Here is a 23590-nt window from a genome sequence, read left to right as displayed (position 1 = left end):
TGCAATGAGCTGAGACTGTACCACTGCACTCCAGTCTGGGTGACAGAGTGAGAGCCTGTCTCAAAAAAATAATAATTAAAAAAATAAAGTTTTATTGGAACCCCTCCATGCACATTTGTTTACATATTGTGTGGCTTTTCCAAGACTCTGGCAGAATCAAGAAGGCACCATAGAGACTGTATTGCCTAGAAAGCCAAAAAGATGTACAGAAAAGGCCTTTTACAGAACAAGTTTGCAAACCCCTCACTCAGACACATCTGAGTCTGTCCTGGGAGATGGTGTTAGAGGAAATTCTCCCAATTGTAGTGAGCTTTACATAAGTGCTGGAGGGCAGTTGATCTATGCACTGTAGCACCTGCTATTCCTGTAGCCATTCAGCCAAAGAAGCCTGACGGCCTTGTATGTAACTAACTGTGTGCTCTGCCAGAGAGATCCTAGCTTCAGAGAGAGAGAGGAAGCCGTGTTACATAATCAGAGTAGCCAAAAGCAAGAAGCGACCCAAAAGTCCCTCCACAGAGGAATAAACAAAATGTGGTCTATCCATACGATGGAATAATATTCACCCATAAACAGGAATGAAGTATGAACCCACGTTACCACCAGGATGAACCTGAGGACGTATTGCTGAGTGAAAGAAGTCAGTCGCAGCAGGCCACACATGGTGTGTTTCATTTATGTGAACGTCCAGGCAAATCCACAGACATAGAAAGCGGGTGGGTGGTTGCCTGGGGCCGGGGGCAGGGAGGAGTGGGGAGGGGCTGCTTCAGGAGAATGGGGTTTCCTTTCAGGGTGATGAAATGTTTTAGAACTAGACAGTGGTGATGGTTACACAGCTGAGAACATCCTAACATCCACTGACCTGTACACTTTAAAATGGTGAATTTTATGCTGTGTCAATTTTACTTCAATTAAAAAAAAATCGGAGACCGAGTCAGAGGCCGCACTGAACTATGGGGCTGGTGGGGGATGAGGCCTGTGGGCCCATCAGGTGCATTTCAAGTGGGGACCCAGGGGCCAGGGCTTCCTGGGAGGGACTTTATTCCAGCTTTTCCTTAGCTCCTATCTTGCACCGGCTCCTCGAGGCACCCCATCCCCATCCCCACTCTGTCTCTGACTTGCCTGGGTGGCCTGACAGTGGCCTGTGCACCTCAGGGTGGCACCTGCAGGCACCCTCCTCCCTGGCTTTCTTGAGCACCTGATGGTGAAATGCCACCATGCATGACAGAGTCTATAAATTTGCTTGCAGGTCTGGCATTTATGTTTGTCACCTTTTAAAAATATTATTTCCCATTGCTACCCAGTTTTTATAATGTCAATATACTAAGATCTACCTCTCAGTATTACATTTTATACACAATGCTGCTTTCTTTATACCCTAGAGCACATGTGTTTTTCTAACTTAGCTTTCAAAAATAGTTGGTTTTCAAAGAGATGTCGCAGGAGACTTGCTGTTGGCAGTGAAATAAGTTTTTTTATTGTGGTCTGGAGCAAAATATGTGATGGAATCCTTAATTGAAATTCACCTTTAACATTCAAGTTATATTTTTATTACAATTTGAATCCATTGTGAGGGATCGTTATCTGCAGAGATTCATTTCCTTCGGGAAGTTTCTTCTTTGGTGATGTAATTTAAATTCAGGGAGCCAGGAAAAAACACCAGTGTCTCGTATTTCAAACCGCTGGCAGAAAAGGCTGCTGGTGTCAGTGCCCAGGAAACCGTAAAACAAAGCACTTTCTCTGTCTATGGATTGTCTTCCTGTTGCGTCCTCATCGGGGCATTCTGGGGCTTGTCTGAGCCCCTTAACCAGCAGAATTCCCTAGAAGGCAAGGGCAGTGGCCGTCTGAACTGGCAGGCGGCATTAAAAGGGGACTGAACTCCTTCACTGTCTTTGTTTCTGACACCTCGCTTTGATCTCTTGGCCTCCCAATGCCTCTCCTTGCCTCTTCCTCCTAAGGACAGCTTTCCTTGTGTTCTCATTTTCCAAACAACACACATCAGCAAACCGACAAAGCCTGTCTGCGTGTGTCTGCCTTGCGCCATGGAGCAGAGACTCGAGGCTGTGGCCAGGCAGAAACAGGACTGCCAAGTGAGCAGTGGAGAAAAAGGGCTGTTCTTAACCAGTAGTCATCACTTTGTGGAGGACAATGGCAATTTAATTAATTGCCCAATGCCAGTGCTGAAGACAGGGTCTGCAGGAACATTGCTAGAATTTGAGGAAATTATTACAAATTGTGCATTCAACTCTTAGGATGAATACCAAATCCAGACATCATATGTTTTAACATATCTATTATTTATATGCAAATCTGGCTTTTCAAAGAGGATTTCCCAGGAGCCCATGGGGTTAGTTTTCCTGTAGGCTCAGAAAGTGACTGTCCATTTGCCCGGCACATCCCTCTCCTCTGGTATCCCAAGGAAGGTTGCCCAGTTAAGTCCGGGTCCGGTGGCTCACGCCTGTAATCCTAGCACTTTGGGAGGCTGAGGCAGGTGAATCACCTGAGGTCGGGAGTTTGAGACCAGCCTGACCAACATGGAGAAACCCCGTCTCTACTAAAAATACAAAATTAGCCAGGCGTGGTAGCGCATGCCTATAATCCCAGCTACTCTGGAGGCTGAGGGAGGAGAATTGCTTGAACCCAGGATATGGCAGTTGCAGTGAGCTGAGATCATGCCGTTGCACTCCAGCCTGGGCAACGAGCGAAACTCTGTCTCAAAAAAAAGAAAAGAAAAGAAGGTTGCCCAGTTGGATCAGATTTCACCGCTTCTGGCCACTCTTCCTCTTTAGGGCCTAGTTCCATCAGGTCTTAGTAAGAATGTGGCATAAATACAGTATTGGTAGAAATAGTTTGAAGAGTCTTTCTGGAGCCAAGATAACAAACAGTCCTCCCTTCTGATGCCAGGCAGGGTTAGGCACTTCGGGCTCTATGAAAACTACCTTGCCTGGTCCACCCAGCTGATCTGATCATTCTGGATTGCTAAGCAAAGCTGTCAGGGTGGCACATGCTTGCGAACAGCAGCAGCAGTGGCCACGGGACAATGAGAGAAGTGGCTAGTTGGAATTTATTGAGCACTCACTCTGAGCCAGACTCTGTGCCAAGGGTTTTATCATAATGCCCTAAGGTCATGCAAGGATGGCAAAGATAAGCTGCTTTCTAAAGAAAGTGGTTAGGAAAATGTGCTCTGGAGTCAGACAGGCTGTATTAAGATAGGTTCAGCTGCAAGTGACTGAAAACATCGTAATAGCGGTGACTTAAGACGGTTTGATTTTTCTACCTGGGAAACGATTGGTTAGAGGGTTGAGAACTGGCTGGGCAACTGCTTGCTCATTAGAGTCCCAGCCTCCAATAATGCAGTACCACTGTCCTCAATATATAGCCTTCACCTCATGGCACAAAATAGCTGCTTGAGTTCAAGCCATAGTGCCTGCATTCCAGCCAGCAGGAAAGGAGAGAACAACGCTTTTGCCTGTATCCTACTGGCCAGAATGCAATTGCAGTCACATCTAACTACAGAGGAGGGTAGGAAATGTAGGCTTCACTCTGAGTGTCCACATGCCCAGCTAAATTTGGGGATTCTAATACTTAAGGAAGAGAAAGCTGGGCAAAGGGAAACAGATAGCTATCTCTGCCATAGAGTTAGATGCAAAGTTAGTTGTTTTCCTTGGGTGAATTGGGATATGTCTTCTGGATATCATTTCCTTATCTATGAAATCAGGTAAATCTGGTACTTGGAGAGGATGTGTGCTAATTGCTCTGTGATGCTTAGTGTAGAACCAGATGTAAACATGGGCCAGAAGGATGGAAGGCGTTGCCATCATTCCCCAGGACAGGCACAGCCCCTGGTTCTTCCATCTGAGGCCAGCCTCTAGTACTAGCTATGGGGAATTGGCAAGCCAATTAATTTATTCTACACTTCATAGTTTACATACTCTGCCACATTTGAATTCCGTAATAAGCCAGTGTGATTGGTGTTCTTTCCCCCACTGTAGCAAGGCTGGCCCAAGGACTCAAACCCAGATCCCTCCAATGTGAAATGCGGCACTCTTTCATTTCTCCATACATTGATGAGCCCTCCTGCAGGCAAAAGAATAAAAGGACAACAATATTTGACATAAAACATTAAGCACATGCCTCTTTGTTGCAGTGATTTCTTAGCCTAGATAGATACTTGCTTCCTAGATGATAGATAGATAGATAGATAGATAGATAGATAGATAGATAGATATTCCTATAGCCTCAAAGGTTGAGTCTAGGAAATTTTGAGAAAATGCTTTCCTTTTGCCAATGAGTTCATTTATTTATACAACCAGTATCTATTTACTGAGCAACTAGTATGTGCCAGGCACTGTGCTAAACACTGGGAATATAATGATGAACAAAACCAGATGATCTCCATGCTTGTGTGGAGCTTAGCGTTCTATGTGGGAAGAAGTAAGATAATGACATGATCATAAAAATCAAGGGCATGCTTGCCTGGAAATTGTACACTGAGACCACATGGAGAGTGTGGGTCCTAACCCTGCAGGGCTTCCTACGCCATCAACACACTAAGATCTTTGCCACAGAAAAGGAAGAAGGAGGGCCAGGACAGACATTGTTGCCAAATATAAATAGTGAGAAAAGCATTTTATATTCCCTAAGGCTCTTGACACCCACTGAACATTTCTCCGTGCACTTACTCAAATGCCTAATTATTCATTTACTCCTGCTCACTCATCTAACATGTGTAGTATAGCAATCTGGAATACAGACTCCAGTGCCAGTTAGATTCAAACCGGTTAAAACCCTGGTGCTGTCTGCCCAGTAACTAACCTTGGACAAGTTAGGTTAACTTCTGTGTGCCTCAGTCTTCTCATCAGTAAAAATGGGCGTAGGATATCTACTTCATAGGGTTGTTGAGAGCATTAAAATGCGTTACTACATATAAGGCACTTAGAACAACGTATGGCACAGAGTGAGCTCCATGTAAGTGCTAGCTCAGGATGATGGGGGTGAGGTGATGGTGGTGATCATGGTCATGGTGGTGGTGCTGCTGCTACTGTTGATGCTGTCGAACAAGATGATGGTGATGGTGGTGGTGGTGCTGGTGCTGCTGATGTTGTTGAAGATGATAAGAATGATGATGAGGAGGAGGACGAGGATGATGGAGATGATGATAATTTTGATAAGGAGGATGAGGGTGATGAGGATGATGATCGTGGAGGATTCTTGAGTCCCCACCATGTGCCAATGACACCCTCGGTGCAGGTATGCAGAGAAGAACAGAGAATCTGCCCCCATTTTTCCAGTATAGTGGGAGCAAAGTCCAAAGGTGACCACAGAGCCTCATACATGTAATGGAGCAAAGAAGGGCATGGAACTCCCTTCCCACTGAGACACAGGACGGGACTGGGCTGCCACGCCCTGCTCCAACTCCCAGTGCTAGATCCACCCTGGGAAAGAAAAGGTGGCAGGGGAAAGCTGTGGCTTCTCTTGCAGGAAATACCACGGGAAGGCTTCTGTGCCAGGGATGTGGGAAAAGGGGGAATGGAGCAAAAGATGGCTGTTGGCTCTATTCTGAAAGCACCACCTGCAGCACAATTTGTACTTACTGCTTCTGCCAGAGGTTTGAAAGTGGCCGCAGCTTCACGGTGGCTCAGTGGCTTGGTTCCAGTCCAACTTTCCGGGGCAGCTGGCCTGGTGCAGGAAAGGGGAGCAAGCTGGCCAGGGCCCCCTAAGGCTGCAGACCTCACCTGGACGCTAATCCTGAGTGCCTGGGTAGCTTCTTCATGTCCACTGCCCTGTGGGCCCTATACTGTGTGTGATGATCGATATGAGTTGATGTGTGGGCCTTGGAGGGCCTTTTGTGAATCCGTGGCTAATTTTTTGGTGAACAAGTAGATCAAATGCTTGATATTTCCCTTTTTGTTATTCAAAATTAAAAGAAATTTGTACCTATCAAAGCAGCAAGGACACACATTAGATAAATCAATCTTTGCCATTTTGTCACTCTTAATTTTTTGTTAATTTAATTAGAATAGAGATAGTCAAGTCTAGGTGTGCTAAATCACAGACCATAAAATTCTGTAAATCACTTCAGCATGTAACTGGGTGTGCGTGTGGTTGCTAATTAGGAGGGGCAGAGCTGCGGCTTTGGAGATGAGTTCCTGGCAAGGACCCTGGGTTGGCAAGGAGTGGAAAGACTCCGGGGACATGTCCAACTACCTCTTGGGCCACTGAAGCCTCTGCCTCCCTGTACCCATCAGCGCCACTGCCCAGGGATGGTTCAGCCAGGCGAGGGTGGGGATGGGCCCAGGACTCACAGCCTCTCCTTTCCTGTGTGAGCTCCCAGGATAGGACATCTCTGCAGGAGGCAGTACTGCACCAGCTGGAAGTTGGACCACCCAGCTTCAGCAGAACAGCCCTCCTATGCCCCCTGCCCATCCTGCTTGCCTGTTCACTTTTTTTTTTTTTTTTTTTGAGACAGAGTCTCGCTCTGTCACCCAGGCTAGAGTGCAGTGGCGTGATCTCAGCTCACTGCAACCTCCGCCTCCCAGGTTCAAACTATTCTCCTGCCTCAGCCTCCTGAGTAGCAGGGACTACAGGCACATGCCACCACTCCCGGCTAAGTTTTTGTATTTTTAGTAGAGACGAGGTTTCACCATGTTAGCCAGGAGCCTGTTCACTATTAACAGGACACTTGATTTTGCCGGTCAAACCACTGCAGCAATATTTCCAGAACAAATAAAGCTGCTTAGACATTTGCTTTTGGCGTTTTACATTTCAAGTTGAATCTGTTGATTTCAGCCTTGCTGTTTGAATAGCGTCTCTGCAGGTTTATTCTGGGCACTTACATTTCCAAATGTGCAAGTACTGGGCTCGCGGGCCAGTGTTTGAAGTGATGGGAGCCAGACAGGCCAGGGAAGGGCCCTTAGAGGCCACTCCTCACTCACAGGGAGAGCCGGGGGGGAAGAGTGCTGCCTGGAGAGCAGCAAACACCAGGAAAAAATGAGGCTGCAGAGGCCAGGCCAGCCCCGAGGCCTGTTGGAGACATCTCTACAGCGTGCTCCACCCAGCACGATGCTCCCTGCTTCCCAAAGTGATTCTGGGGTGCCCTCTCCCCAGCACTTTCTCCCAAAGCTCAGCTCTCACCACCCACTGCTAGCCACTCTCTTCCACATTTGGCCTCCCAGCACTGGGCGCCTCTGACGGTCTGATTGAAATCCGAGGCCCTCACTGGCCATTTGGTTGTGTCCAGTGCGGTGCTGAGCTTCGTTCCACATGCAGGAGCCTCACTCACTCGCTCCTTCTGGGCTGTGAGGGCCTCTGGGCACCTGGGTGTTGCGTGTGCCTCCCTCATGCTAAGGGTGCTGCAGAAGCCCACCCTGGCTCCTCCAGGCTCCTCCGCTCCCCCTGAGAATGAAAGGCATTGGCCCCCCCAAGGAAGTCTGGCTTCACAGGGACCATTGTCAGGCAGAGACACATGCGCACAGCCCCAGCCCACTGGAAGGCCATCTGTTGTCAGAAAGGTTGTGTTTTGAGCCTGTCTTTCCATGTGGGACAAGTTTGTACTGAACTGGCCACATTTGTGCTAAAGACATGGTTCGTAGTCAGCTTCGCAGGCCCAAGAGGCAGAGCTTGGTTAGCATCCTGTGCAGAGTCCCCATGATGCCCTGACTCATCATGAGCAGCCACCGTCACCCAGCTGAGCTGTACAGCGAGAGAGAGATGCAGCGTCCGGAAGACATGGGCCCTCTGGGAGGCTGTAGCCACTCAGTCATCCCTGCCAAGGATGGTGGGACAATGGCAGTGTCAACCTTACCAAGGGGCTGGGTCCTCAGCCTGCTCGGTGGAGCATCTCATCTCCCACCCCACGGTGGATGTTCTTGGCCTTCTCTCTCCAACTAACATCTGCAAAGGCCTCCTCCTACGCAGCGATGCCTCCCTTCCTCCTAAGAAGGCCGTGCACCTTGACAATGGGCAGATGGGGTTGGAGGCCCAGCCCTCCCTTCCCAGCACGTGACCTGCTGCAAGTTACTTGATCCCCACCAGCCTCCACCTCCTCCTTGGTAAAACACAAGTGGCAACAGCTCCTGTTTCCCAAGGCTAAGAAGTCAGTAGGAAAATGCATAAAAAATACTTTCCCGGGTCACTTGGCTCCTTCCTCCCCTCCTGACACCCATACAGGCCACTGAAACTGTTCTGAGAAGTCCCTGTTGCCAAGTCAAGGACTTTGGTTCCATCTCACGGCAGTCTCCGCTGGTGACGTTCAGTGCTGCTGCCTGCTCTTGTTGCCATGGTTTCCATGATGCTACATCTCCGGTCCCTCTTATGTTCCTAACTGTTTGGTTCCCAATCTTCTTTGCTGGCTTGCCCTGAAAGTCAGCAGCCCCTGGAACCCTGCCCTTGGCTTCCTTCTCTTCCTGGGCTCTCTTCCTGGGTCTGTCTCTGGGTGGAACTCACCCATTCCCATGGCTTCATTCAGTCTCCCCCCCTCCAACGGGAGACTTCTCTCCCACAAATCCATTCCTCCAGACTGGGCTCCTTTCCTTGTGTGTGCTGTTGACCCCTCTCATTGAACAGGCTTGGACCCTACCCTGCTTCCTCCCATCCACCAAACACCTCTTCACCATTTCCACCACCCAGTGACTGGCTTCTCTCTCCCACCGACATGGCACCACCACACAGCCACCGCAACCAGGAGACCTCACAATCCTAGTTTCTGCTCGCCCTTCACTTCCCAAATCCAATCCCTTACTAAGAAATTCCCCTTCTCTTCTCCCATCTGTTTTCCGTTTCTGTCCAGGCCAGGCCGTGGGGTCTCTGAGCTTCACGGCTGCAGTTGCCCCTGCCAGCAAGCAGGGTCCCAGCTGCCCTAGACCCCAGCCACTGTCCTGCCAGGGTCCCAGCCTGAGGCTCACCCAGCCCAGGTGCCTCCTGGGGCCTCTTGTGCTTCTCTGTTCTTCTTAAAGCTGGAGGCAGGTTAGCGTCGACTAACACACACAGAGAAAAAGCTGCAAAACAGGTTTTAAAATGTGCACGGTGTAAAAATGATAGTGGGAGTTTGGACACAGATGGGTATGAGGTTATGACAGGGAAAGAATTTTGCTTTATCTTGGAATGAAACATACTCTCATCCTGGCAGAGTCCAGTCAGAAGGAATTTCCAGCAAGATCTGTCTTCTTGCCACATTGTCTGCAACACAATTGATCTTTGCTTTGATTGCTTTCCCCTCCCTCCCCCTCACTTGGCTTTTCGCAGATAATGTACAGAAAGCCCCTTTTTGTTGTTGGAGCGGTTTACTGGGGGAGGCCTTCAGAATCAACATCCAGCTCTCCCAGTGTGACCTCCCCCTTCCCCTGCCAAGTCAGAGATGGGCTTTCTTTGTCTGTGACTTGAGGTCTTGGAGGGCCTTGGGTTTTCATCCGAGCCCTGTCACTAGCCTTGGGCGGATGATCACTCTAAGGACCAATTTCCTTTTTCATCTGGAAAATGGGGATAGTAGTCCCTTTCTCCGGGGGTCGTTGTGAGAATTAAGTGAAATGACACAGAGCTTTAATGGATGGTGCTGCGCCTGTTGTCATGGCCACTGTGGATGTGAGCGGCAGAGCTGCAAACACGCCTTGCTCCTCTGAGGTCAGCCCACGCCGGCTGCCCTTTGGGTGCCAGCCAGGCCGTTGTGCTGCAGGGAAGGGAGGAGAGGAGCCTCTCTTCTGGGTGAGCCAGACAAAAAGGAACCTCTCGTGGCGTTTGTCCCAGCATCCTCTGACCGTGAGCCTTCCGATGTGCCTGCCTGGTATGAACAGAAACGTGGATCCAACCCACACTCCTTCCTGATTTCAAACATCCCTGTGAATCGGATAGGATGTAGTTAACAGCCCCTGTCTTCCTGGAAGGAAACGTTCAGGGAGGACTGGTGTTGGGAAGCTAGAGGGGAGGCAGCCTGGCCTTGGAGCCCAGCCCTGTTGGTGTTGCTCTCTTTGGCCCTGGCGAACGTCCTGGCCTTGGGCTCCTGAGTCCAGGGGGCCTGGCCAGCAGCCTGCCTTCCTGAGGCCCAAGCCCCTGGTTCTGACTGCTGATGCACCTCCTGGGAGCGTTCCTGCCCATCTCCACTTGGAGTTACTGGGAACTGAGTTGTTGGTTCTGCTGGCAGCTCCCATCCTGTCCCATGGGGGGTTCAGACACGGAGACCAGTGCTGGAAGGCCCTGAGGCCTCTGAGCCCTCCAGCCAGAGCCAGGGTGTGCCCAGTGCATGCACTGCCGTGTCTGCCTGGGCTGGTCTCCCCACCAGACCGAGCTTCCTGCCGGACTGGGGCAGGGCCCTAACGCTCTGTTGTTACACTCTCCATCCCCATGCCATTCAGAGCCTCCCAGCACTGAGTAGGCACTGCACGGCGAGAGGGAGGGGGAGGAGGAAGGGAGTCTGGCTCTGTGCCTGTCCCCGGCTGCCTGGCTCTGACTGTCAGAGTCACTCTGCAGCAGCACAGAGTGAGTCCGCTGGGTGCTGTGAGACAACCCTGGAGAGATCCTCCCACCCCCAGCTGTCTCTTCTCTAGCCTGTTGCCCCCAGCTCCATCCCTCCTAACCCTATCCCTTGGCCAGCTCTCTGGGCTCTGGGCTCGGCAGGAGCCTCTTTCCCCCGTGGGCTCGGTCAGTGCTCCCCCTGCAGCCCTGCTGGGTCTCCCTGGAGCTCACCATCTGGACTCGGGCTGTGTGGGCACTGGAGTTCTTGATGTCACACACGTCAGCGTGTCCCCTTAGCACTGTGTGAACACGACCCTGTCCCCTGGCCAGCCTGGGAGATGGCAAAAAAGAATGGAGTGGCTCCCTGGCAGGAAGTGCAGGAAGGCAGGGGCACAGCCCCACTGCAGCACCCCTGCCAGCACAGGCCAGCTTCTCCACTGATTTGCCCTTGACTGTTCCCTTAGAAACAGACATGAGTGGCCACAGGCCGAACGAGGCTCCGTGGAGAGAAGTGGGGGCAGGTGGTGGGTGGGTAATTTATCTTACTTACTGTAGGGTGTGGGGGTGGAAAGCCAGGGCTGAGAATCTTGCTTCTCTAGGAGGTGACTAAAGGCCTTCACAGTGGTCTGGACAGGAAAGGGTGGAGTCCAAGCACAGGGTCCCCAGAGGAGTGCGGTGAGGAGGGACCCAGGCAAGGGAATCTTGGAGGAGAAGGCAGGACAGTTAGCCCAGACTAGGGTGGCCGGGCAGGCTCTGTGAGGCTGCTGTTGGGGGTCCCGTGGCTGCAGAGAGGTTTGCTTTCCAAGTCAGGGCCACTGGTTTCCCTGGGATGCTATTTGTGTCCCCCGCCTTCCATTGTGATGCTGCACAATAACTTTTACAGCCTGGCCTGGTGCCTGGCCTGCAGCCCTGAATCACTGATTCATCTTTACCTGCCGCTTCCCTGCCGGACGGCTCTGGGTGCAGGAGCCAAGAGCCCGGGCGACGGCGCAGGGCTGGTTCCTTCCCACTTCTGCCCAGTCACTTCCCCACCCTCTGAGGACCCTGGAGAAATTCAGCCAGGGCCTGGGCCTCTAGGAGCTGCCAAGCCTCCCTCTCTTAAGCAAAGCGAGCTCAGGGTTCACAGGGCCAGAGCAAGAGGGTGACAACCCGCCCAGGGTGCCTGCCTCCTCTAAGCATCTGACACAGCTCAGGGACCTGCTGTCCTCAGGCTCATTCCAGGTGGGTGCCTTGGCTCTGGGCCTCAGACCAGCCTCCCCTCAGAGCTCCATCTGGACCCTTGTGATGGATGCCATTACTTGTCTGACATGTCCCCAAAGGAGCCCGCAGATCCCACTGCCAATGCCAGTACCAGTGCACGGCCCAGGATTGGCCCCGCTGCTTACTACTCCTGAGCCCCTGCAAGTGAGTTCTGCTCTCTGGGCCTCAGTTTCCTCCTGTCTACAACAGGGTCGCTAGTAGTGCCTGTGGCAGTAGGGTTGCTGTTCAGACACCCAGGCTGTGAAAAGTTCCTGGAAGGGGCCCCACCCTACAGAAAGCACTCAGTACCAAAGAAAGCCTCATGGGTGTAAATGAATCTGCTCCACTCTGCAAAGAAAAAGAGCACCTCTCCCCCACATGCATTCCTACGGGGCTTGCAGCCCTGGTGCCCTCACTGGCTGCCATTGAGAGCCTGTGTTCTGCACTGCCCGCCAGGTGTGCCAGGGTGGCGTGACTCCACACCAAGCACTGGGGGCTGGACTTGTTTAGCCATTTCTCTCAAGATGGCCATTTCTACACTTTCATGAGAAGGAGGCCTCGCCTCTGTTGGAGTGGCTGAGTGGTGCATCCAGCTGGTTCCTGGGACTGGGGACAGGTTTTAGTGCTCCGAGAATCTGGGTTTTTTTGTTTGTTTGTTTTGTTTTTTATGGAGTTTTGCTCTTGTTGCCCAGGCTGGAGTGCAGTGATGCGATCTCGGCTCACCGCAACCCCCACCTCCCAGGTTCAAGTGATTCTCCTGCCTCAGCCTCCCGAGTAGCTGGGATTACAGGCATGTGCCACCATGCTGGGCTAATTTTGTATTTTTAGTAGAGATGGGGTTTCTCCATGTTGGTCAGGCTGGTCTCCAACTCCTGACCTCAGGTGATCTGCCCACCTCGGCCTCCCAAAGTGCTGGGATTACAGGCATGAGCCACCACACCCGGCTGTATCTGGATGTTTTATGCATCCCTTTACACAGTGTGTGTGTGTGTGTGTGTGTGTGTGTGTGTGTGTGTGTGTGTGTGTGTGTGTACATCTTCAGCTGATCCTTCAAAGTCTGTGGGTTTTATTGTCATCCCCTTTTTATAGATTAGGAAGCTGCTGCTCAGACGGATTAAATCTTTTGGCCCAGGTCATATGGCTAAGGGGCGCTTGGTGTCCCGCACTTCTGGAGATACAATTAACATATGGTAAAATTCCGACTTTCTGTGGCCATTCTGAGAGCTTTGGTAAATGTACGTGGTTTCCATCAGCTTGGTCCAGTGATCACCACCACAATCAATATGGAGACGGTTTCTATCAGCTCAAAAACTCACTGCACCTCTTTGTCAGATAAGCTGCTCGGCATACTCCAGCCTCTGGGAATGAATGGCCTGTTTTCAGTCCCTATAGCATTGCCTTTTCCAGAATGTCATATAAATGAAATCATACAGGATGTGGCCTTTTGAGCCTGGCTTCTTTCGCCAGACATAATGATCCTGAGATTTATCCATGTGGTTGCATGTATCAGTACTTCCTTCCTTTTTATGGGTGAGTGGTGTTCCATGGTGTGGATATACAGCAATTTGTTTAACCATTCACCTATTGAAGGATGTCTGGGCTGTTTCCAGTTGACATTACATGCCAAGGACTCTACACATTTGCATACAGGTTTTGGTGTCATCATACATTTTTATTTCTCTTGGGAAAATATATAGAGGTAAGATTGCCAGGTCGTATAGTAAATCTGTTTAACTTAATGAGAAACTACCCAACTGTGTTCCAAAGAGACTACTACTTTGCATTCCCATCAGGAATATATAAGAGTTTTAGTTGGCTGGGCACTGTGGCTCATGCCTGTAATTCCAACACTTTGGGAGGCCAAGGTGAGAGGATTGCTTGAGGCCAGGAGTTTGAGACCCTCCAAACCTCAACATGGTGAGACCCCCGTCTTTTTTTTTTTTTTTTTGAGACAGTTTTGCTCTTGTTACCCAGGCTGGAGCGCAATGGTGCAATCTCAGCTCACCGCAACCTCCACCTCCCGGGTTCAAGTGATTCTCCTGCCTCAGCCTCAGGAGTAGCTGGGATTACAGGCATGTGCCACCACACCCAGCTAATTTTGTATTTTTAGTAGAGTCCGGGTTTTTCCATGTTGGTCAGGCTGGTCCCGAACTCCCAACCTCAGGTGATCCACCCACCTTGGCCTCCCAAAGTGCTGGGATTACAGGCGTGAGCCACGGCACCCGGCCAAGACCCCCATCTTTACAATTTTTTTTAAATTAGCCGGAGGCTGGGTGCAATGGCTCATGCCTGTAATCCTAGCATTTTGGGAGGCCAAGGTGGGTGGATTGCCTGAGCTCAGGAGTTCGAGACCAGCCTGGGCAACATGGCAAAACCCATCTCTACTAAAAATATAAAAAATTAGCCGGGTGTGGTGGCAGGCACCTGTAGTCCCAGCTACTTGGGAGGCTGAGGCGTGAGAACTGCTTGAACCCGGAAGGCAGAGATTGCAGTGAGCCGAGATCACGCCACTGAGCTCCAGCCTGGACGACAGAGACTCTGTCTCGATCGATCAATCAATCAATCAATCAATCAATCAATCAATAAGCTGAGTGTGGTGGTTAGTGCACACCTGTAGTCCCAGCTACTTGGGAAGCTGAGGCAAGAGGATCATTTGAGATCAGGAGTTCGAGGCTGCAGTGAGCTATGATCGTGCCACTGCATTCCATCCTGGATGACAGAGTGATACTATATCTCTTAAAAAAAAAAAAAAAAAGTTTTAGTTGCTCCACATCCTTGCCAGCATTTAGTATTGTTGTTTTTAAAGCTATTCTAATAGGTACATAGTATTTCATCAAGATTTTGGTTTCCATTTCCCTAATGATTGATGTTTTTTCATGTACTTGCTTATATGCCATCTGTATGTTTACTTTAGTGGGGTGTCCAAATTTCTGTGGTCTGTTTTTCATTTTTGTTTTGTTTTGTTTTTGAGGCAGGGTCCTACTCCATTACCCAGGCTGGAGTGCAGTGGTGTGACCACCAGCTCACTGCAGCCTTGACCTCCTGGGCTCAAGCAATCCTCTAGTCTCAGCTTTTCGAGTAGCTGAGACCACAGGCATGCACCACCACACCCAGCTAATTTTTTATTTATTTTTTCTTTTTTTTTGTAGAGATAGGGTCTCCCTATGTTGCCCAGGCTGGTCTCCAACTCCTGGGCTAAAGTGATCCTCCTGTCCCAGCCTTGTTTGTTTTTTCTTTTCTTTTTTTGGCTTTTGCATTTAATTGACACAGGATAATTGTACATGTTTATGGGATACAGTGCAATGTTTGACACATGTATACATTGTGTAATGATCAAATCACAGTATTTAGCATATTTAGCACCTCACACATATACCATTTCTTTGAGGTGAAAACATTTAAAATCCTCTCTTTTAGCTATTTTGAAATATAGAATACAATATTGTTAACCATAGTCTCCCTAGTATGCTATCAAATACTAGAAATTATTCCTTTTATCTAACTGTATTTTTATACTCATTAACCAACCCCTCTTCATCCTCCCTCTCCAGGTTCTGGTAACCACTATTCTACTCTCTACGTCTATGAGATCAACTTCTTAAGATTCCACATATGGATGAGATCATGCAGTGTTTGTCTTTCTGTGCCAGGCTTATTTCACTTAACAAAATGTCCTCTAGGTAGGTTCATCCATGTTGCTACAAATGGCAGGATTTCATTCTTTTTTATGACTGAAGAGTATTCCATTGTGTATATGTACCACATTTTCTTTATACATTCATCTGCTGATGAACACTTAGGTTGATTCTATGTCTTGGCTATTGTGAATAGTGCTGCAATAAACATGGGAGTGCAGATATAATGATTTCATTTGCTTTGGATGTATATATTCAGTAGTAGGATTGCTGAATCATATGGTAGTTCTATTTTTAATTTTTTGAGGAACTTCCAAAATGTTTTCCATAATGGCTGTACTAATTTACATTCCTACCAACAGTGTATGAGATTCCCCCTTTCTCCACATTTATGCCAGCTTTTGTTATTTTTTGCCTCTTTGATTAGCCATTCTAATTGTGGTAAGGTGATATCTCATTGTGGTTTTGACTTGCATTTCCCTGATGCTTAGTGATGTTGAGCATTTTTAAAATGTACTTGTTGACCATTTGTATGCTGTCTTTTGAGAAATGTCTATTCAGGTTTTTTGTCCACTTTTTAATCAGATTATTTGTTTTCTTCCTACTGAGTTATTTGAGTTCCTTATACATTCTGGATATTAAGCCCTTGTCAGATACACAGTTTGCAAATATTTTCTCCTATTCTGCAGCTTGTCTTTTCACTCTGTTTATTGTTTCCTTTGCTGTGCAGAAGCTTTTTCAGTTTGATGTAATCCCATTTGTCTATTGTTCCTCTTGTTGCCTATCCTTTTGAGGTATTATTTTTAAAAAATCCTTACCCAGACCAATATCATGAAGCATTTCGCCTATATTTTCTTGTAGTTCTGTGTGTGTGTGTGTGTGTGTGTGTGTGTGTGTGTGTGTGTGGTGTTTCTTTTTTTTTCTTTTTTTTTTTTTGTTTTCTGAGATGGAGTTTCGCTCTTCTTGACCAGGCTGCAATGCAGTGGTGCAATCTCAGCTCACTGCAACCTCTGCCTCCTGTGTTCAAGCTATTCTTCTGCCTCAGTGTCCCAAGTAGCCAGGACTACAGGTGTCTGCCACCACGCCTGGTTAACTTTTGTATTTTTGGTAGAGACGGGGTTTCACCATGTTGTCCAGGCTGGTCTCAAACTCCTGACCTCGGGTTATCCACCCGCCTCAGCCTCCCAAAGTGCTGGGATTACAGGCGTGAGCCACCGCACCTGGCCTCTTCTAGTAGTTTTATTGTTTCAGTTCTTACATATAAGAATATTTAATCCATTTTTTTATATGGTGAGAGATAGGCTCTAATTTCATTCTTATGCATGTAGATGTCCAGTTTTCCCAGCAAAACTTACTGAAAAGACTGCCCTTTCCCCAATGTGTATTATTGTTGCCTTTGTTGAAAATTGGTTGCCTGTAAGTACACAGATTTATTTCTGTGTTCTCTATTCTGTTCCGTTCGTCTATATGTCTATGTTTATGGTGGTGCCATGCTGTTTTGGTTATTATAGCTTTGTCGTATATTTTGAAGGTAGGTAATGTGATGGCCCCTCTGGCTTTATTCATTTTACTCAAAATTGATTTCGCTATTCAGAGTCTTTTATGGTTCCATATGAATTTCCTGATTGTTTTATCTGTTTCTATGAACAATGTTATTGGTATTTTGATACAGGTTGCATCAAACCTGTAGATTGATTTGGGTAATGTGAACATTTTAACAATATCAATTCTTCCAATCCATGAATATGGGATATCTTTTCATTTATTTGTGTCTTCTTCCATTTCTTATATCAATTTTTTTATAGTTTTCATTGTAGAAATCTGTGACCTCTTTGCTTAAATTTATTACTAGGTACCTTAGTTTTTTGGTAGCTATGGTAAATGGGGTTGCTTTCTTGATTTCTTTTTCAGATAATTCACTATTGGCATATAAAAAAACCTCCTGATTTTTATTTCCTACAACTTTACTGAATTCATTTATTAGTTCTAATGGGTCTTTTTTGGTGGAGTCTTTAGGGTTTTCTTTATATAAGATCATGTCATCTGCAAACAGGGATGTTATGGTTTGGATATTTGACCCCTCCAAAGCTCATATTGAAATTTGATATCCACTGTTGGAGATGGGACCTAATGGGAGGTGTTTGGGTCATGCAGACAGATCCCTCATGAATGACTTGGTGTCATCCTCGCAGTAATGAGGGAATTTGTGTTCTATTAGTTCCCACGATAGCTTGTTCAAAAGAGCCTGGCACATTCCCTCACACCTCTCTCTTGCCTCCTCTCTCATCAAGTGATCTCTGCACACACTGGCTCTCTTTCCTCTTCCACCATGAGTGGAAAAAGCTTGAGGCCCTCACCAGATGCAGATGCTGACACTAAGCTTTTTGTACAGCCTGTAGAGCCGTGAGCTAAATAAATCTCTTTTCTTTACAAGTTACCTAGCCTCAGGTATTCCTTTATAGCAATACAAATAGATGAAGACAGGAACAATGTGAATTTGTATTTTCCAACTTGGATGCCCTTTATTTCTTTCTCTTGCCTAATTGCACTAGCTAAAACTTCCAGTACTATTTTGAATAAAAGTGGTAAAAGAGGACATCATTGTCTTATTCCAGATCTTAGAAGAAAAGCATTTAATTTTTTCCAGTTCAATATGATGTTAGCTGTGTGTTTGTCATATATGGCCTTTATTGTGTTGAGATACATTTCCTCTATATCTGATTTTTAAAGAGTTGTATGATGAAGGGATGTCAAATTTTATCAAATGCTTTTTCTGTGTCTACTGAAGTGATTATATAGTTTTTGTCCTTGATTATGTTAATGTGATGTGTCATGCTTATTGACTTGCATATGTTGAACCATCCTTGCATCCCTGGGATGAGTACCACTTGATCATGGTTAATGATCTCTTTAATGTACTGTTGAATTCAGTTTGCTAGTATTTTGTTGAGGACTTTTGCATCTGTGTTCATCATGTAGATTGGCCTGCAGTTTTCTTTTCTGTGTGAGTGTGTTCTTTTCTGGTTTTGGTATCAGGGTAATGCCAGCCTCACAGAATGAGTTTGGAAGAATTCCCTCTTAATTTTTTGGAATCGTTTGGAAAACACTGGTAATAGTTATTTAAATATTTGGTAGGACTCAGCAGAGAAGTCATCAGGTCCTGGACTTTTCTTTGATAGGAGATTTTATTATTAATTTAATCTCATTGCTCATTATTCATTTGTTCCAATTTTCTGTTTCTTCATAATTCAATTTTATTAGGTTGTATGTGTTCAGAAATTTTTCCATTTCCTCTAAGTTTTCCAATTTGTTGCCATATAGTTGTTCATAATAGTCTCTTATGATCCTTTGTATTTATGTTGTATCACTTATAATGTTGCCTTTTCATCTCTGATTTTTTTTAAATTTGGGTTTTCTCTCTTTGTTCCTTAGGTAGTCTAGAGAACAGTTTGTTGATTTTTTTGTATCAATATATCAACAAAACAAGGAAAACCAACCTTTATTTTGTTGATATATTGTATTGGGTTTTGGTCTCTATTTTGTTTATTCCTGCTCTCATCTCTATTTTTTATTGCTATCTACTAATTCTGGGTTTAGCTTGTTCTTGTTTTTCTAGTTCCTTGAAGTGCAATGTTAAATTTTTTTATTTGAGATCTTTCTACTTTTTTGATATAGGCATTTATTGCTATAAACTTCTCTCTTAGAACTTGTATTCCATAGCTTGTGGTATGTTATGTTTCCATTTTTAATTTGTCCCAAGAATTTTGTCATTGATCCATTGGTAATTCATGGGCATGTTGTTTAATTTTCATGTATTCATATGGCTTCCAAAGTTTCTCCTGTTATTGATTTTTAGTTTTGTTCCATTATGATCAGAAAAGATAGATGATATTATTTTTATTTAAAACAATTTGTTGCGACTTGTTTTGTGACCTAAGTAACATATGGCCTATCTTAGAGAAAGTGCCATGTGCTGTAGAGAAGAATGTATATTCTGCAGCTGCTGGATAAAATGTTCTGTAAATGTTTTTAGGTCCATTTGATCTAGAGTTTAGTTTAAATATAATGTTTCTATGTTGATTTTCAGTCTGGATGATCTGTTCATTGCTGAATGTGGGGCTGGATATTGGAGTCTCCTACTATTATTGTATTGCAATCTATCTCTTCCTTCAGAAGTTAGATATAATAATATTGCTCTCTCTCTCTCTCTCTCTCTCTCTCTCTCTCTCTCTCTCTCTCTATATATATATATATATATATATATATATATATATATATATATATTTGCTTAATATATCTGGGTGCCCCAATGTTGAGTGCATGTGTATTTGTAAACATTATATCCTGTGATGAATTGACCACTTTATTATTATATAACAAGTGTCTTTTTCTCTTTTTACAGCTTTTGATTTAAAGTCTGTTTTATCTGATATAAGTATGGCTACTCCTGCAGTCTTTTATTTTCCATTTGCATGGAATATCATTTTCCATCCCTTTACTTTCAGTTTATTAGCGTCCTTACAGGTGAACTGAGTCTCTTGTAGGCAGCACATAGTCAAGTTGTGTTTTCTTATCCATTCAGCCACTCTGTATCTTTTACCTGGGAAACTTAATCCATTTACATTGAATTTATTCCATAAGTTGGTGGAATAAATCTATCAATTTATTATTGATAGGTAAGGACTTACTCCTGCCATTTTTAAGTGTTTTTTGGCTCTTTTGTACATCCTGTGTTCCTTTCTTTCTCTCTTATTGTTTACCCTTGAGGTTTGGTGATTTTCTATAATAATAAGCTTTGATTCCTTTCTCTTTTTCATTTGTGTATCTGCTATAGTTTTTTCCTTTGTAGTTACTATGGGGTTTACATTAACAATCTTAGAGTTATAGTATACTATTTTAAGCTGATAATAACTTATCTTTGGCTGCGTTTAAATATTCTAGACTTTTACCCTAACCACCTCCCCATTTTTAATTTTGTTGCTTAATTTATATCTTTTTATATTTTGTGTTCCTTAGCAACTTATTTTAGCATAGTTATTGTTGATCATTTTGACTTTTAACCTTCTGCTGTAGTTTGGATATGTTTGTCCCTCAAACCTCATGCTGAAATTTGATCCCCAATGTTGGAAGTAGGACCTAATGGGAGGTGTTTGTATCATGGGGGTGGATCCTTCATGAAAGGTTTGGTTCTGTTCTCATGGTAATGAATGCGTTCTTGCTCTGTTAGTTCCTGTGAGAGTTCCCCCAAGAGCTCATTGTTTAAAATAGCCTGGCACCTTCGCTCTCTCTCTTGCATTTATTTATCACCAAGTGATCTTTGCACATGCCTGCTTCCATTTTCCTTCCTGCCATGAGTGGAAGCAGCCTGTAACCCTCACCAGAAGCAGATGGTGATGCCATGCTTCGAATACAGCCTGTAGAACCGTGAGCTAAATAAACCTCTTTTCTTTATAAGCTACCCAGCCTCAGGTATTCCTTTATAGCAACACAAAAATGAACTAAGGCACCTTCATACTAGAGGTTTGAAAAAGTATGTATCATCATTACAGTAATGTAGTATTCTGAATTTGATAACAAATTTACCTGCACCAGTGAGATTATGCTTTCATATGTTTTCACAATAGTAATTATTGTTCTTTTACTTCTGGTTGAAGTACTCCCTTAAGTATTTCTTGTGAGGCTGGTCTAGTGGTGATGAATACCCTCAGCTTTGCTTGTCTGGGTCAGACTATTTCTCCTTCATTTCTGAAAGATAGTTTTGTTGGGCATAATATTCTAGGCTGGCAGGTTTTTTTTCTTCCAGCACTTTGAATATATTATCCCATTCTCTCCTGGTCTGCAAGGTTTGTGCTGAGAAATCTGCTGATAGTTTAATGGGGATTTTCTTATAATGACTTCATGCTTTTATCTTGCACCTTTTAAAATTCTCTCTGTCTCTGACTTTTGACAGTTTAATTATAATATTCCTTGGAGAGGACCTCTTTGGATTGAACCTGTTTGAGGTCTTTTGAGCTTCATGGATCTAGATGTCCATATCTCTATCAAGACTTGGACAATTTTCGACTATTATTTTGTTAAATAAGATTTCTGTGCCTTTTACCAACTGTAAGTCCTCTGAAACCCTCATAATGAAGATATTTGTCAGCTTAATGGTGTCCCACAAGTCCTATAAGCTTTCTTTACTCTTTTTGATTCTGTTTTCTCTTTTGTACTGTGGGTTATTTCAAAAGACATGTCTTTAAGTTTAGAAATTCTTATTTCTACTTGATCTAGTCTGCTGCTGATGTTCTCAATTACATTTTTAATTTTATTCATTGAATTCTTCAGCTGTAAGACTTTGTTTGGTTCTTTTTTTATATACATCTATCTCTTTGTTGAATTTCTCATTCAGATCATGATTTGTTTTCCTGATTTCATTGAATTCTTTACCCGTGTTCTCTTTTACCTCACTGAGTTCCCTTAAGATAATTATATTGAGCTTTTTCCAGGCAATTTGTAAATTTCTATTTCTTTGGGGTCAGTTAGTAGAGAGGTATTGTTTCTCTGATGGTGTCGTATTTCTTCGTGATTTTTTCATGTTTGTTGTGTTCCTGCATAGATAGCTGTACATCTGGTGGAATGGTCACCTCTCCCAATTTTATAGGGTGGCTTTCATAGGGAAAGACTTTCATCTTCAGATATGTCCTAGAGTATAGGTTGGGTAGGGTGCATTGGCTTTGGTTCCAGGTAGGCACAGTAGTAATCTCTATGAAGTTTCTTTTGCTGTATCAACATCAGTGATGCCTGTGAGTACCTCAGTGACCTAGGCTGCTAGAGTTTGTGTGGCTGATCCACCCCACTTGGGTGCTGCTCCTGTGGAAGTGGGGCACCAGACTAGTTTGCATCCTGAGGGAGTATTTCAAGAGTTCTTTATATATTCTAGATACAAGTCATTTATCATTATGTGATTTGCAAATATTGTCTTTGAGTCTATAGCTTATCATCTTATTCTCATTTTATTCCCTTAATGTTGTGTCTTTCAAAGAATAGGTGTTCTTAATTTTGATGAAGTAAAATGGATCAATTTGTTCATTTATGAATTGTGTTTTTGGTGTCATATCTAAGCAATCTTTGCCTCATTCAAGATCACAAACATTTTCTATGCTTTTTCTAGTTTTATAATTTTATATTATGTCTATGATCTGCTTTGCATTAACATTTGTATACGGTGCAAGGTATAGATTAAAAGGTGTTTTTCTTTTTAATGTATGGGTATACAAATTTTCAGTACCATTTATTGAAATGACTGTCCTTTTTCCATTGAATTGCCTTTGCACTTTTGTTGAAAATCAATTGGTCATATATGTGTGATTCTGTTTCTAGACTATTTCATTGATAACTACCCCTTTGCCAATTCTATACTACCTTGATTACTGTATTATTATGGTAAGTCTTGAAATCACGTAGAATGTCTTCCAACTTCATTCTTTTTCAAAAATTGTTTTGGAAATTCTGCTTCCTTTGCATTTTCATATAAAATTTAGAATTAGTTTGTTCACTTCTAAAAAAATCCTTCTGGGAATTTAATCGGAACTGCATTGAATCTATAGATCAGTTTGGGGAGAATTAACGTAATTATTGGGTCTTCACATCAACATGGTATGTTTCTCCATTTATTTAGGTCTCCTTTGATTTCTTTCATTAGTGCTCTCTAGTTTTCAGCATCCAGATCTTAAACATATTTAGTTTGATTCATTATTAACTTTTTTGTTGCTATCATAAATGATACTGTTTTTTCCTCATTTCCAATTTTACATTGCTGTTATATAAAAATGCAGTTTATTTTTGGTTGTTGTATATTGACCTGAGCTTAGGTCTTTATGGCTCCACATCCAGCTCTATGCCTCCCACTCCCCACCCTCTAGGCTGTCTCCTTGGCAGCAGGAGCAGCCCTGGGAACTAGGTTACTATGTTATGATCCCCATGCCTGACTCTGAGTCACCTTAAAGGAGTGAGTCACCAGCCTCTCTTGCAGTAGTTTTCCTCTCCCTAAAGCAAGGATTAAACCACTTGCTCTCTTATTGCTCCCAGGAATGTTAAAGATGAGTGACTAAGGCAGCAAGGGCGTCAGCACTCTGACATGAATAGTTTGATGTAATTGAGACCTGGTAGTTTTGTGGGATTTTTCCTAATCCAGGTGTTATTGTCAATTACATGTTGGGAAAAAGAGATAAAGGTGGATGAGTCAGGAGACAGCTGCTCACACTCTGTAGGGCTCCAGCTGCTTTCCTCCA

The 23590-nt window shown here is 44.8% G+C and overlaps 1 protein-coding gene and 1 long non-coding RNA gene across 15 annotated transcripts in view; one reads left to right on the top strand and one right to left on the bottom strand.

The window, feature by feature from the left end:
* CAMTA1 (calmodulin binding transcription activator 1) overlaps positions 1-23590 on the top strand; it is a 986830-nt gene that overhangs the window by 594007 nt on the left and 369233 nt on the right. The window lies entirely within an intron of this gene.
* Positions 1461-11392, bottom strand: LOC109023416 (uncharacterized). Of its 2 annotated transcripts, XR_008678625.2 has the most exons (5): positions 10994-11392; positions 10675-10774; positions 4813-5934; positions 3930-4074; positions 1461-2204 (listed from the first exon to the last, which is right to left on the bottom strand). It is a non-coding gene; the product is annotated as an uncharacterized lncRNA (long non-coding RNA). The 2 variants fall into 2 exon arrangements; XR_002002804.3 differs by lacking the exon at positions 10675-10774.

This window comes from Gorilla gorilla, chromosome 1 (genome assembly GCF_029281585.2).
Source record: "Gorilla gorilla gorilla isolate KB3781 chromosome 1, NHGRI_mGorGor1-v2.1_pri, whole genome shotgun sequence".
Taxonomy (NCBI): Eukaryota; Metazoa; Chordata; class Mammalia; order Primates; family Hominidae; genus Gorilla; species Gorilla gorilla.
The sequence above is the reverse complement of the archived record's forward strand: the minus strand, read 5'-3'. Positions and strand labels throughout refer to the sequence as shown.